The 14,960-nt window shown below is 47.3% G+C and overlaps 1 long non-coding RNA gene across 1 annotated transcript in view; it reads right to left on the bottom strand.

The window, feature by feature from the left end:
• The window catches only part of LOC143776164 (uncharacterized), a 49,606-nt gene that overhangs the window by 27,910 nt on the left and 6,736 nt on the right, over positions 1–14,960 (bottom strand). The gene's annotated exons all lie outside the window — the stretch shown is intronic.

The raw sequence follows: 14,960 nt of genomic DNA, 5'->3' as shown, positions 1-14,960 counted from the left end.
CCTCCAGAGAAAAGACCCCAAAGTAATACAAGCCCCAACAAATAATAACGGTGAGGTAAGAAGAAAAGACAAACGTAAGAATGAACTAGATTTAGCAAAGAGAGGCCCACTGACTAATAGCAGAATATAGTAAGAAGACTTATATGGTCAGCAAAAAACCCTGCAAAATATCCACGCTGAATATCCAAGAACCCCCAAACCGACTGACGGTGTGGGGGGAGAATATCAGCCCCCCTAGAGCTTCCAGCAATAACAGGAATCACATATTGTACAAGCTGGACAAAAAATATGAACAATGCAAATGATCAAGAGTACGAAAGCAGAAGTTAGCTTATCTTGCAAAGAACCAGGACCTGAAGACAGGAGCAAACAGAAGTGAACTGATTACAACGATGCCAGGCACTGGACTGAGAATCCAGGAAGTTTAAATAGCAACACCCCAGGCCTAACGAAGCAGGTGAGCACCAACCTGTTAAAAGACAATCCAAATGCCAAATCACTAGTGACCACAAGAGGGAGCCAAAAAGTATAGTTCACCACAGTACCCCCCCTTTAAGGAGGGGTCACCGAACCCTCACCAAGACCACCAGGGCGACCAGGATGAGCAGCGTGGAAGGCACGAACCAAATCGGCCGCATGAACATCAGAGGCGGCCACCCAGGAATTATCCTCCTGACCATAGCCCTTCCATTTGACCAAATACTGGAGCCTCCGTCTAGAGAGACGAGAATCCAAGATCTTCTCCACCACGTACTCCAACTCGCCCTCAACCAACACCGGAGCAGGAGGCTCAACAGCAGGAACCACAGGCACAACGTACCGCCGTAACAAAGACCTATGGAACACGTTGTGAATGGCAAACGACACCGGAAGATCCAAACGAAAAGAAACCGGGTTAAGAACTTCCAAAATTCTATAAGGACCAATAAAGCGAGGCTTAAACTTACGAGAGGAAACCTTCAGAGGGACATACCGAGAAGACAACCAAACCAAATCCCCAACACGAAGTCGGGGGCCCACACAGCGGCGGCGGTTGGCAAAACGCTGAGCCTTCTCCTGTGACAACTTCAAGTTGTCCACCACATGATTCCAAATCCGCTGCAACCTATCCACCACGGAATCCACCCCAGGACAGTCAGAAGACTCAACATGACCCGAGGAGAAACGAGGATGAAAACCAGAGTTGCAGAAGAATGGTGAAACCAAAGTAGCGGAACTAGCCCGATTATTAAGGGCAAACTCCGCCAATGGCAAGAAGGTCACCCAATCATCCTGGTCCGCAGAAACAAAACATCTCAAATAAGCCTCCAGTGTCTGATTAGTTCGCTCCATTTGACCATTAGTCTGAGGATGGAAGGCAGATGAAAACGACAAATCAATGCCCATCTTAGCACAAAAAGATCGCCAGAATCTGGACACAAACTGGGATCCTCTGTCGGACACGATATTCTCCGGAATGCCGTGTAAACGAACCACATTCTGAAAAAACAAAGGAACCAGATCGGAAGAGGAAGGCAACTTAGGCAAGGGTACCAAATGGACCATCTTGGAAAAACGATCACACACCACCCAGATGACAGACATTCCCCGAGACACCGGAAGATCAGAAATGAAATCCATGGAAATGTGCGTCCAAGGCCTCTTCGGGACGGGCAAGGGCAAAAGCAACCCGCTAGCACGAGAACAACAAGGCTTAGCCCGAGCACAAGTCCCACAGGACTGCACAAATGACCGCACATCCCGTGACAAGGAAGGCCACCAAAAGGACCTAGCCACCAAATCTCGGGTACCAAAAATTCCCGGATGCCCTGCCAACACCGAGGAATGAACCTCGGAAATTACTCTGCTGGTCCATTTATCAGGAACAAACAGTCTGTCGGGTGGACACGAGTCAGGTCAGCCTGAAATCTCTGCAACACACGTCGCAAATCCGGAGATATGGCTGACACGATCACTCCCTCTTTAAGAATACCAGCTGGCTCCGAGACTCCAGGAGAGTCAGGCACAAAGCTCCTAGAGAGAGCATCAGCCTTAACATTCTTCGAACCAGGCAGGTATGAGACCACAAAGTCAAAACGAGAGAAAAACAATGACCAACGAGCCTGTCTAGGATTCAGGCGCTTAGCAGACTCGAGATACATCAGATTTTTGTGATCAGTCAAGACCACCACACGATGCTTAGCACCCTCGAGCCTATGACGCCATTCCTCAAATGCCCACTTCATGGCCAACAACTCCCGATTACCAACATCATAGTTCCGCTCAGCAGGCGAAAACTTCCTAGAGAAAAAGGCACATGGTCTCATCACAGAACAACCAGAGCCTCTCTGCGACAAAACAGCCCCAGCACCGATCTCAGAAGCATCCACTTCAACCTGAAAGGGAAATGAGACATCAGGCTGGCACAAAACAGGCGCCGAAGTAAACCGGCGCTTCAGCTCCTGGAAGGCCTCCACGGCTGCAGGAGCCCAATTAGCCACATCAGAACCTTTCTTGGTCATATCCGTCAAAGGTTTAACAATGCTAGAAAAATTAGCGATAAAGCGATGGTAGAAATTAGCGAACCCCAAGAACTTCTGAAGACTCTTAACAGACGTGGGCTGAGTCCAATCATGAATAGCTCGGACCTTGACTGGGTCCATCTCCACGGCAGAAGGGGAGAAAATAAACCCCAAAAAGGAAACCTTCTGCACTCCAAAGAGACACTTTGAGCCCTTCACAAACAAAGCGTTATCACGCAAAACCTGAAACACCATCCTGACCTGCTTTACATGAGAATCCCAATCATCCGAGAAAACTAGAATATCATAAAGATACACAATCAAAAATTTATCCAGATACTTCCGGAAGATATCATGCATAAAGGACTGAAACACTGAAGGGGCATTAGAGAGCCCAAAGGGCATCACCAAGTATTCAAAATGACCTTCGGGCGTATTGAATGCAGTTTTCCATTCATCTCCCTGCCTAATGCGCACAAGGTTGTACGCACCACGAAGATCTATCTTGGTGAACCACTTGGTGCCCTTAATCCGAGCAAACAAGTCTGACAATAGCGGCAACGGATACTGAAACTTAACAGTGATTTTATTCAGAAGCCGATAGTCTATACAAGGTCTCAAAGACCCGTCTTTCTTGGCCACAAAAAAGAATCCCGCACCGAGAGGGGAAGAGGATGGATGAATATGCCCCTTCTCCAAAGACTCCTTGACATAAGAACGCATCGCGGCATGCTCGGGTACAGACAAATTAAATAATCGTCCCTTAGGAAATTTACTGCCAGGAATCAAATCTATAGCGCAGTCACAGTCCCTATGAGGAGGAAGAGCACTGGACCTGGACTCACTGAATACATCCTGATAGTCACACAAATACTCAGGAACTTCTGAAGGAATAGAAGTAGCAATAGACACCGGCGGAGAATCGCTATGAATTCCCTGACAACCCCAACTTGAGACAGACATAGCCTTCCAATCCAAAACAGGATTATGGGTCTGTAACCATGGCAGACCTAAAACGACCAAATCATTCATTTTATGCAGAACAAGAAAACGAATCACCTCCCGATGTTCAGGAGTCATGCACATGGTCACTTGTGTCCAATACTGCGGTTTATTTTCCGCCAGTGGCGTAGCATCAATTCCTCTGAGAGGAATCGGAACCTTTAAAGGCTCCAGGACAAAACCGCAGCGCTTGGCAAACGACAAGTCCATAAGACTCAGGGCAGCACCTGAATCCACAAATGCCATAACAGGGTAGGAAGACAATGAACAAATTAAAGTCACAGACAAAATAAATTTAGGCTGCAAATTACCAATGGTGACAGGACTGACAACCTTGGTTAGGCGTTTAGAGCATGCTGATATAACATGTGTAGAATCACCACAGTAAAAACACAGCCCATTCTGACGTCTATGATTTTGTCGTTCGGTTCTAGTCAGGATTCTATCGCATTGCATTGAGACAGGTGTCTGTTCAGACAACACCGCCAGAGGTTTAGCGGATTTGCGCTCCCGCAAACGCCGATCAATCTGAATAGCCAGCGCCATAGAATCATTCAGACTTGTAGGAATTGTAAAACCCACCATCACATTCTTAATGGCTTTAGAAAGGCCATTTCTGAAATTTGCGGCCAGAGCACATTCATTCCATCGAGTAAGCACGGACCATTTCCGAAATTTTTGGCAGTACACCTCAGCCTCATCCTGGCCCTGAGAGATGGCCAGTAGAGCTTTTTCTGCCTGAATTTCAAGATTAGGCTCCCCATAAAGCAATCCGAGCGCCAGAAAAAACGCATCAACATCCGCCAATGCAGGATCTCCTGGCGCTAACGAGAAAGCCCAATCCTGAGGGTCGCCACGCAAGAAGGAGATAATAATTTTAACTTGCTGAGCTGAATCTCCAGACGAACGAGGTTTCAAAGATAGAAACAACCTACAATTATTCCTAAAATTCCTAAATTTAAATCGATCTCCAGAGAACAGCTCAGGAATAGGTATCTTAGGCTCTGACATAGGACTGCTAATAACAAAATCCTGAATGCCCTGCAAACGTGCAGCAAGCTGATCCACACTAGTAATCAAGGTCTGAACATTCATGTCTGCAGCAAAGCTTCAAGCCACTCAGAGATAAAGGGGAGGAAGAAAAAAAAACAAAAAACTCAGAACTTCTTTTCTTTTAATCCCACTTCAGCAATGCATTAACTATTTATGGGCCTGGCATACTGTTATGATCCCAATGGCAGGGGACCTCAAAGATTACAGCAAAGTCTGCAAAACATAAATACCAGCTCATAGGGAAGTGGTAACTAGGCTGACCATATACCTGATCCTAGCGCAAACACTAACAGCAGCCGGGGAACGTGCCTACGTTGATTCTAGACGTCTCGCGCCAGCCGGAGAACTAACTACCCCTATCAGGGAAAATAAGACCTCTCTTGCCTCCAGAGAAAAGACCCCAAAGTAATACAAGCCCCCAACAAATAATAACGGTGAGGTAAGAAGAAAAGACAAACGTAAGAATGAACTAGATTTAGCAAAGAGAGGCCCACTGACTAATAGCAGAATATAGTAAGAAGACTTATATGGTCAGCAAAAAACCCTGCAAAATATCCACGCTGAATATCCAAGAACCCCCAAACCGACTGACGGTGTGGGGGGAGAATATCAGCCCCCCTAGAGCTTCCAGCAATAACAGGAATCACATATTGTACAAGCTGGACAAAAAATATGAACAATGCAAATGATCAAGAGTACGAAAGCAGAACTTAGCTTATCTTGCAAAGAACCAGGACCTGAAGACAGGAGCAAACAGAAGTGAACTGATTACAACGATGCCAGGCACTGGACTGAGAATCCAGGAAGTTTAAATAGCAACACCCCAGGCCTAACGAAGCAGGTGAGCACCAACCTGGTAAAAGACAATCCAAGTGCCAAATCACTAGTGACCACAAGAGGGAGCCAAAAAGTATAGTTCACAACAGGTATCTCAGCCTCAGTGCCCTCACGGGGAGCACTACTTTTAGGGGAGCACGGCGCTGCAGCCTGCCCTCTCTTTGGCGCGCTGCCTTCTCTCTGCTCTCCCGCTCTTTTCTGACCACTCCCCTCTCTTTTCCCAGCAGTCACCATGTCCCCTCTGTCCAGGGCAGAAAGTCTTCCCCCCAACAACCTAGCTGTCTGACTAAGTGGTTCCAGGCAAGGAGCAGGGAAAGCAACCTCCTTACATTCCCCCTCTCTTAAAGCTCGCCATTCCACGGGCGAGGACTCTTCGTGTATCTCTTTGTTCTTTGGAGGGGAGTCAGATACCTGCGATTCTCGCATCTCCTTCTGCCTTTCTTCTTGTACATACTCCCAGACTAAATGGTTTAGGAGCTGCTCATCAGTCAGGTTGAGATATGCTTTCTCTGCTTCATCTACAACTGCTGTCTTCTTCTTTTTCTTCTTCTTCTTCTTAGCTTTACCGCTAGCAGATGTCTGCGTAGATGATTCATCCTCCTCCTTGTCATTATCGGAAACTTTAGGGACTTCTTGTTCGGGCTCCTCAGTTTGGGGGCTTAGTACAAGCAATTCTTCTCCATAGCTCCCCCTCTCTTTGACAGGAGCATTCTCGTCAAATCTTGAGTCAGATGAATTAAGACCATGCAGGCCGGACTCTTTGTCATCTGCGCCGGGCTCTGCGGGCATCATTTCCCAGGGCTTCTCAACCACACGCCCTGTCTCACACAGCTGTTCCATTTCCCCTGTCCGATCAGGAACTGGGGAGCTGACAGCCAGCACATTCTTCACCTCAGGGGATGACATGAGTGGTTTCTCCTTCTCATTGGCTCGGACCTTGAAAACGAGTGTCGCAGGAACACATGGCACTTTCTCTCCTTCTTCGGGAACTCGTGATGGGCAAGGTAGTAAAGCACTTCGGTGGTCTTCTTGAGTGAACGTCACTTTCTTTCCTCCGGACTGAGTCTCACCAACAAAACCTTCAGACCCAGGCTGTAGATCCACCAGGTTTGCCTTTACGCGTTGGGACAGCGCAGTCATTTCACCAGAGATGCTTGACACCTTCTCCACCTCTCCTTGGCATCCGACATTGTGATACTGTCTTGTCCTAGGTGGAACTCTTCTCTTCCTGCCGTACCATTCCCTCCAGGGGCGACGTTCCCTCCAGTTAGCAGGACCCTCAGAGGGGTGAGCGGAACTCTGCCACCGCTCTTCTCGGGTAGGGCAATTTCTGGACATGTGTCCCACCTTTCTGCACGACCAGCACTCACGTCTGCGTCAGTCTGGAGGGCGCTTCAGTCTGGATCGTCGACCTCGGCGGGGGACATCTCTCATCTGCGGTTGCTCTTCACCCCAGGATATGGAGTTACACTCTGGGGCCACCACCGAAGCCTTCTTCATGCTGCGCACCTCTTCTCTATCTCTTTCTGGCGGCTTCCGCACGTCACCTCGGGGTATGCCGCTGGTCCCCAAAACGGCAGTAAGTGCTTTCCCCAGACTCTCAATCTCCTCCCAGATTCTTCTTATCTTCAGCTGGGAATCTCGGGTCCACATCGCCTCCTCTTCATTGTGACTGGGTGCTCCGCAGTTGTAGCATCTAGGCAGTCGTCTTCGCCGAGCGGCACTAGTCTCACTTTGGGGGGCGGTCTCTCTTTCTCGCACTGGAGGGCTGTACTCTGCAGCAGGGATCTTCTTATATTCAGCCACCTCCTCACGGACTCGCTTAACCTCCGTCTTCAAGTCTTCTACCCATTGAGGGGCTGTTACCTCCCTGCTCCATACCTTTCTCACTGGCCCTACCACCCCTTGCTCTCGCTCGCGCATGTGTGCCTCACTCCCGACCTCAGAGAAAGTCATATCTATCTTTACGCGCATGCGCTCTCGCAGGGCCTGTTTCATCAACACATCTCACAAGCCTGTCACCAGTTGGTCTCGCAGCACAACGTCAACTGACCCCACATCTACGCCGTCCTTCCGTATAATGGCAGTATGAAGCTCCTGCAGTGCGTTCATATATTGCGTCACGGTCTCCCCCTCTCTTTGTACCCGGCGGAACAGTCGCATGCGCAGCTCCCCTACGTCAGTGGGGTCCCCATGCGTCTCCTTAAGTATACGTAATACTTTGTCCAGGGTATCTCTCGCCTGGGGGGGGTCTGAGCATAACAGAGTCCCGTGCATCCCCCTCTAGGGCCATCACAGCTATTTCCGCCTGCAGAGCCGGTGTCATAGGATGCATCCGCATCATCCCTCGGATGCGCTCCGTCCAACCTGACATTACTCCCTGAAAATCTTGGCAGGTTAGCTAACATGGCTCCCAGGGAGATGCTAGACCTGGGACCTCCCTCAACTGCTTGGTCTGCCCCTTCCGCGCTACCGTGTGACATCCTGCCGACTACGCCAAGTGTAATAGAGTGCAGGGTTGCGTATGTCACCACGGAACAGACAGACCAACTGTTGAGGGGAATTTATTAACAGGAGTAGATTCTCCTCGCAGGGAGTAAACAGGGGGTTAATAGAGATAAATCAATAGTAAACAATTAAACGGAAACGAAAGGGTTAACGAGTGTTCTTGTAACTTATCAGTCCAGGGAGGTCCTGACTGAAGGGTCCTTATTCCAATGTGGGTACAGTCACCAGCAGCACTTGAAGAGGCTGAAGTCTTTCCTGTCTTCTGAGAACTGGAGACTCCTGGAGACTCCGGGGTTAAACTTTTGCAGCCTGTTCTTCTCAAAGTGAAACTGGAACCAGGAAATAGCACAGTCTCCGTCGCTGCTGCAAGAGCCTCTGTGCACCAGGCTGACAGTCTCTCTGTAGTAACGATGTCACACACACACTGGGCAGTTACTTGTCACACTCAGGGATCTTTGCTTGTCACTGCGGTCACCAGGGCTGCACAGTCACTGTCTCTGATTCAGGAGGCTTCCAAATCTACACCCCCACATCCAGCCTTCACTCTGGTGGGTATCTCAGCCTCAGTGCCCTCACGGGGAGCACTACTTTTAGGGGAGCATGGCGCTGCAGCCTGCCCTCTCTTTGGCGCGCTGCCTTCTCTCTGCTCTCCCGCTCTTTTCTGACCACTCCCCTCTCTTTTCCCAGCAGTCACCATGTCCCCTCTGTCCAGGGCAAAAAGTCTTCCCCCCAACAACCCAGCTGTCTGACTAAGTGGTTCCAGGCAAGGAGCAGGGAAAGCAACCTCCTTACATTTCCACAGAATAAAAAAAAAAATCAAACTCATGAAATAGGCCTGGACAGAAATGATGGTACCCTTAACTTAATATTTTGTTGCACATTTTGAGGGAATCACTGCAATCAAACGATTCCTGTAACTGTTGTAGTGTAGCGGTGTTCACGCTGTGCAGTGAGGAGGCAGTGACCCAAGCAAGTTCAAAACAAAACGTGTTTATTGTCCAGAAAAACTCAGAGTTCACAGCACGCTGTATCCTCCGGATCGCAGCCGGGAAAACAAAAAGACAGTCCGGGACCAGTTGCCGTGAGCGACCACACTGCCATGTATGCAGGGGTGCAATACCTTTTGGCTCCACTTGGCCCTGTGTTGCCTCACAAAGGGTTTGCTCTGCAGACCAACTGCTCTGTCTGCTCGCTACTACCTTCCTGCAGTCCATTTCAAAAATAAAAGCCCATACCTGGTTTTCCTGAACAATTACTTGGTCAAATAACTTGACCAAGTTCACACTCACTTTTATTCTGCCTTGTGACTCACGGGCAACTTGCTGTGAGCACAAGGCACTCCAGCGGATCTAATACGCTTCTGAGCACACCCTGGGGGACACATAGCGACCCTCACATATAACACTGGTCACTGCCTTACACTGTCAATGAGGCTTCTGCACCTCTTGACAGGCATTTTGGCCACTCCTCAAGAGCAAACTGCTCCAGCTGTCTCGTGTTTCAAGGTCGCCTTTTCTAGATGGCATGTTTCAGCTCTGTCCAAAGATGCTCAATAGGATTTAAGTCAGGGCTCATAGATGGCCACTTCAGAATAGTCCAATGTTTTCCTCTTAGCTATTCTTGGGTGTTTTTAGCTGTGTGTTTTGGGTCATTATCCTGTTGCGAGACCCATGACCTGTGACTGAGACCAAGCTTTCTGACCCTGGGCAGCAAATTTCTCTCTAGAATCCCTTGATAGTCTTGAGATGTCATTGTACCCTGCACAGATTCCAGACACCCTGAGCCAGAGGCAGCAAAGCAGCCCCAGAACATAACAGAGCCTCCTCCATGTTTCACAGTAGGGACAGTGTTCTTTTCTTGATATGCTTCATTTTTCCATCTGTGAACATAGAGCTGATGTGCTTTGCCAAAAGTTCTATTTTCGTCTCATCTGTCCATAGGACATTCTCCCAGAAGCTTTGTGGCTTGTCAACATGTAGATTGGCAAATTCAAGTCTGGCTTTTTTATGATTTTTTTTCAACAATGGTGTCCTCCTTGGTCGTCTCCCATGAAGTCCACTTTGGCTCATACAACGACTGATGGTGTGATCTGACACTGATGTTCCTTGAGCTTGAAGATTACTTTTAACCTGTTTAGAAGTTTTTCTGGGCTCTTTCTTTACCATTCGTATTTTTGGTCTCTTTGATTTGTCATCAATTTTCCTCCTGTGGCCACGTCCAGGGAGGTTGGCTACAGTCCCATGGATCTTAAATTTCTGAATAATATGTGCAACTGTAGTAACAGGAACATCAAGTTGCTTGGAGCTAGTCTGATAACTTTTACTTTTAACACGGTTGTCTATAATTTTCTTTCTAATCTCCTGAGACAACTCTTTCCTTAGCTTCCTCTGGTCCATGTTGAGTGTGATACACACCATGTCACCAAACGGCACAGTGAGTATCTGTAGCCCTATATACAGGCCCTCTCACTGATTCCAAGATAGTGGACACACCTTGATTTAACATGTCCCTATTGTGACATTATTTTGAGGGGTATTATAATTTCTGTGCAGGCCTATTTCATGAGTTTTGGTAGAAAAGCAATGTCTGACTTTCATTTGTTCATTTTTATAGGTCTTTTATTTATTATTACTTTTGTCAGATTCAAGGGTTTTTTGTCAAACGAGGGGTACCAACAATGGTGACCACGTGCGTATTTATTTTTGCAACATGGCCTTGAAATAATTTGTTAAGAAAATTACTTTTTTGGGAACTCAAAATAACAATCTGCTTTGCTATCAATGGCGCACATTTGTGGCAGTATTTAGTAGTAAGGTATTCCATAGAAAATATTGATTCTGAAAGGAATTCTATAGGTTTTTGGCAAATATGTTGGAGTGTACTAATTTATGCTGAGCACTATACTTAATGTTGATGCAACTTTTTTTAGGATCTGTGTATCCTTTTTTTTAAAAAATAAATTTGAATACATTTCTCCTCTTTTGTAATCTGATTTGTGGGAAAAACACACAATTCTTTATAACTATGCTTTTACTTCTTCATATACACCAACAACAAATCTCCTACCAAACAACTTGATTGACCCAATGCATAGGGTAATGACACATGTAGTGGCCCCCACATATAGCCATGGTTGCAAATTGTGGTGTGATGGGATCATAACAGTGTTTAAATTGTAAAGCACCATGTGACTGCGATCGGTGTGAACCCATGGCGCCAGTTACTGTGCTTGTCCTGGAGGGGCATAACTAAGTGACTACCTGGTCTTCACTAGAGCATCTGATGCTGAGGATGTGCTTTGCCATTATGGTAGTCACAAGGTGCCACTCCAACGCAGTAGTGATGAGCTAATAAGGTGTTATTTGAGCATGCTCATGTGCTAACTGAGTATCTTTGTCGAGCTCGAAAAATATATTCGAGCCCTGCGGCTGCATGTGTTGCGATTTTCTCACAGCCGCGAGACATGCAGTCGCAGGGACTCAAACATATTTTTCGAGCACGCCGAAGAGACTTGGTTAGCACACCAGCATGCTTGGATAACACCTTATCCGAGCATGTTCGCTCATCACTACAGGGTAGTGCACAGACATGCAACAGAGTCACAAAATGAAGCATAGAAGGCGTGGTCAAACAGTCTGTGCAGGCAGCACAGGTTCCAAATATGAAACCGGTGTCAGGAACAGAGAGATCAGACAGAACAAGTAAACAAGCCGGGTCAGTAACAGCAGAGACAAAACAAACAGAGGTTTCTCTAGAGATGGACTGAAACTAGGAACATAAGTTCAGGCAAGGTGTGAAGGAAGGAGCTGCCTAAAATATTCCCCCTGCCCAGGAAAGCAAAACTCTGTAGGACACAGCTGAGTTAAATTCCTACAGAATCTGGATGCGCCTCTCTATAGCCAGTGTAAGGCTGCAGTAGCATCGTAAGCAGTGAAGAGGCAGTGGCCAACAAAGTTCCAACACAAAAGTCTCTTTAATGTGTTTCTTCACAGCATTAAAGGTGCATAGCATTTTTATAGTACATGACATTAAAGTTCATTACATACAGTTCATCTCATCTCAGTGCCTGGTTCATAGCACTACACGTCATACGGCTTTAGATTGCAGTCTCTAATCAGGCCAGACTTCCCTTGTCCAGTTTCCCTGGGCGACCGCACGCCATATTAAACACAGCTTTACAGGTTGCAGACACTACACACACCAGCCTTCCTCTGACTAGTTCTTGTGGGTGTCCTGCATCGCTGTATCACAGTCTCTTACAGTCTCTTTACCCACACAGCCCAGGATATCCTTCAGATAGCAGTCGGGCACCATATCCACCTGTTTGCAATCGTTACACATGCTGGTCCTCTTTCGGGCACAGGACTGTCCACATCCAACTCCTTCGGGCACAGGATATCCACCTCCTGGCACAGGACTGTCCACATCCGAGACCATTACCATGGACGACTTGCATTGCTGCGAACGCTGCGGGTGCCAGGCTATTCAGCTGCCCTGGGTGCTGGCTCCGCTGGCCTGTGTCTCCAAGGACTCAGCTAGCGCTCTGCAGGCCTCTGCTCTGCACACCAGCACATACCAGACTGACACTGACATACACCTCACACACCTGACACCTGACACACCCATACCCCTTACTGCAGGGCTTTTAACACACAAACCTGTGGCCTTCAGCCACATGGAAAATCCGGATCGGAAATCCTTGACTCCTATGCATACCTATGGACTTCATCCGTCTGCATGCACAACCTGGGGATAACACACAGCACCCCCTAGCTGTAACAGGGGTCACTACCTCACACCAGGAAGAGACTCTCCAAGCAACAGGGGAATGCAGCAGTGCTGCAAGAAGCAGTTCAGAGTGATGGCCTGATACTGGGAGTAGTAGAGCAGTGAATGCAGTGAGTAGGACAGTGCTGAGAAAGCATGGAACTTACCAGCATGACAGAACCCCCTTATGCCACCTTTGTTCTTGGCCAGACCTATGGAGAAATATCTAAAAAATGATAGGGGTGCAGATATTTTCAGCATGGTCCCAAGATCTCTCCTCAAGACCAAAATCCTTCCAATTAACCAAATAGAAGGTTCCTTTCCTGAACATACTTAGAATGCAAAATATCCTTTACATCACACCCATCTGAAGGACCCTCCGGAACAAAAGTAGAGGTGTGAATATGAGAATTAAAGAAGTTATTCATGACCACCGGTTACAGGAGCGACACGTGGAAATAATTCAGAATAGGTAGATTCACTGGGAACTGAAGAATATAAGTCACAAGATTGACTTGTCTGAGGATTTTGAATGGCCCAAGGTACCAAGGGGCAAATTTATAAGGAGGCACCTTCAGGCAAATATTTTGGGACGGTAACCAGACTTTTGTAGACTGTGAGCCCTCTTGGGCAGGGTCCTCTCTCCTTCTGTGCCAGTCATGAAATTGTTTAAGATTACTGTACTTGTTTTTTATTATGTATACCTCTTTTCACATGTAATCTCCAGGTTGATAAAGAGGCTGAGAACTTCTCTTCCTGTCTCATGAGACTTCATCCGAGACATAGCCTTAAGAAGGAAGGCCTGAATTTGCTGCCAGATCTGGAAGACCTTGCCATATGAGGAATTTGATGCTGGTATCCCAGAGGAAGCAGACATAGGAGAGGGTACTTGAGGATGATGGGCGTATACAAGGAAAAACGAAGATGACCCATAAGATTCCCAACGTTGTTGTAGGAAAACTCCACCCAGGGAAGTAATTGCATTCAATCATCCTGATGGGAAGAGATAAAGCGTCGTAGGTAGTTTATGAGAACCTGATTGAGCTCGCAAAGAGCTCTCCAAAACTTTGATATGAACTGGACCCCACGTTCAGAGACTATGCGGAAGCCTATAAAGATGAAACAAATACTGAAAGAACTGCATGGCGAGCTTGGGAGTGAAGGGAAGGCCTACCAGTGTAATGAAGTGAGCCATCTTAGTAAACAAGTCGACCATGACCATAGAGAAGAGATAAAGGGAGGCTGAAGGAGACCAGCAAGCTTGTTCATGGTGGACTTGTCTCTGGCGCACTGTGAACAGGCTGTTACAAACTCCCAAACATCATTGGTCAGAGACAGCCACCAGAAGTGGTGAGCAATCAGCTCAGTAGACTTACGTATGCCCACATTGCTGGCCAGCTTGGATTGGTGCCCCCAGGACAAAATTCTCCACCTCCTAACAGTAGGAATAAAGTTCTTACCAGGAGGGATGTCTTTACAGAGAATAGGAGCCACTTCAACAGTAGTAGCAGGGTTAATGATGGGCTGTGATTCCTCAGACACATCGAGAGATCGAGACAAGGCATCTGCCTTAACATTCTTCTCCACAGGACAGAAGTGCAACACAAAGTTGAAAAGGATGAAGAAAAGTGCCCACCTGGCTTGACGAGGATTTAACCATTGGGTGGTCTGCAGAAATGTCAAATTCTTTTGATCCCTGTATATTAATACAGGAGAGCTGGCACCTACCAATAGATGTCACCATTCTTCAAGCGCCATCTTAATGGCCAGTAATTCATGATCCCCAAAGGTATAGTTTTGCTCTGCCGGTGAAAGAACTTAGAGAAAAACACACAGGTGACAGACATCTCTGAAGAAATCCTTTGCAGAAGAACTGACCCAGCACCGATAGAGGACGCATCTACCTCCAGGAGAAACTATTTGCTTGTTATTACGTCGGCGTAGTGCAGCACCTGAGCTCCCGTGAAGGCCTCTTTCAAGTGCTGGAAGCCTGACACTACCGACTCTGGCCAGATCTTTGCATTAGCCCACTTCTTGGTTAAGGAGGAGATGGATGCCACGAGGGATGAATAGTGCGGCATAAATTGTCTTTAGAAGTTGGCAAAAGCCATGAACAACTGGATGGCATGCAAGCTTTTGGGACGAGACCAGGAGAGAACAGCACAAACCTTCTCAGGATCCATTTTGAGACCCTTGATGGAAGTATTGTAGCCGAAGAATAGCAAGAAAGATTTTTTGAAGACACATTTGGACAACTTGCTAAAGAAATTGTTCTCCTGTAGCTGCTGCAGA

This window comes from Ranitomeya variabilis, chromosome 5 (genome assembly GCF_051348905.1).
Source record: "Ranitomeya variabilis isolate aRanVar5 chromosome 5, aRanVar5.hap1, whole genome shotgun sequence".
Lineage (NCBI taxonomy): Eukaryota > Metazoa > Chordata > Amphibia > Anura > Dendrobatidae > Ranitomeya > Ranitomeya variabilis.
This window is presented reverse-complemented; position numbering and strand designations above follow the sequence as displayed.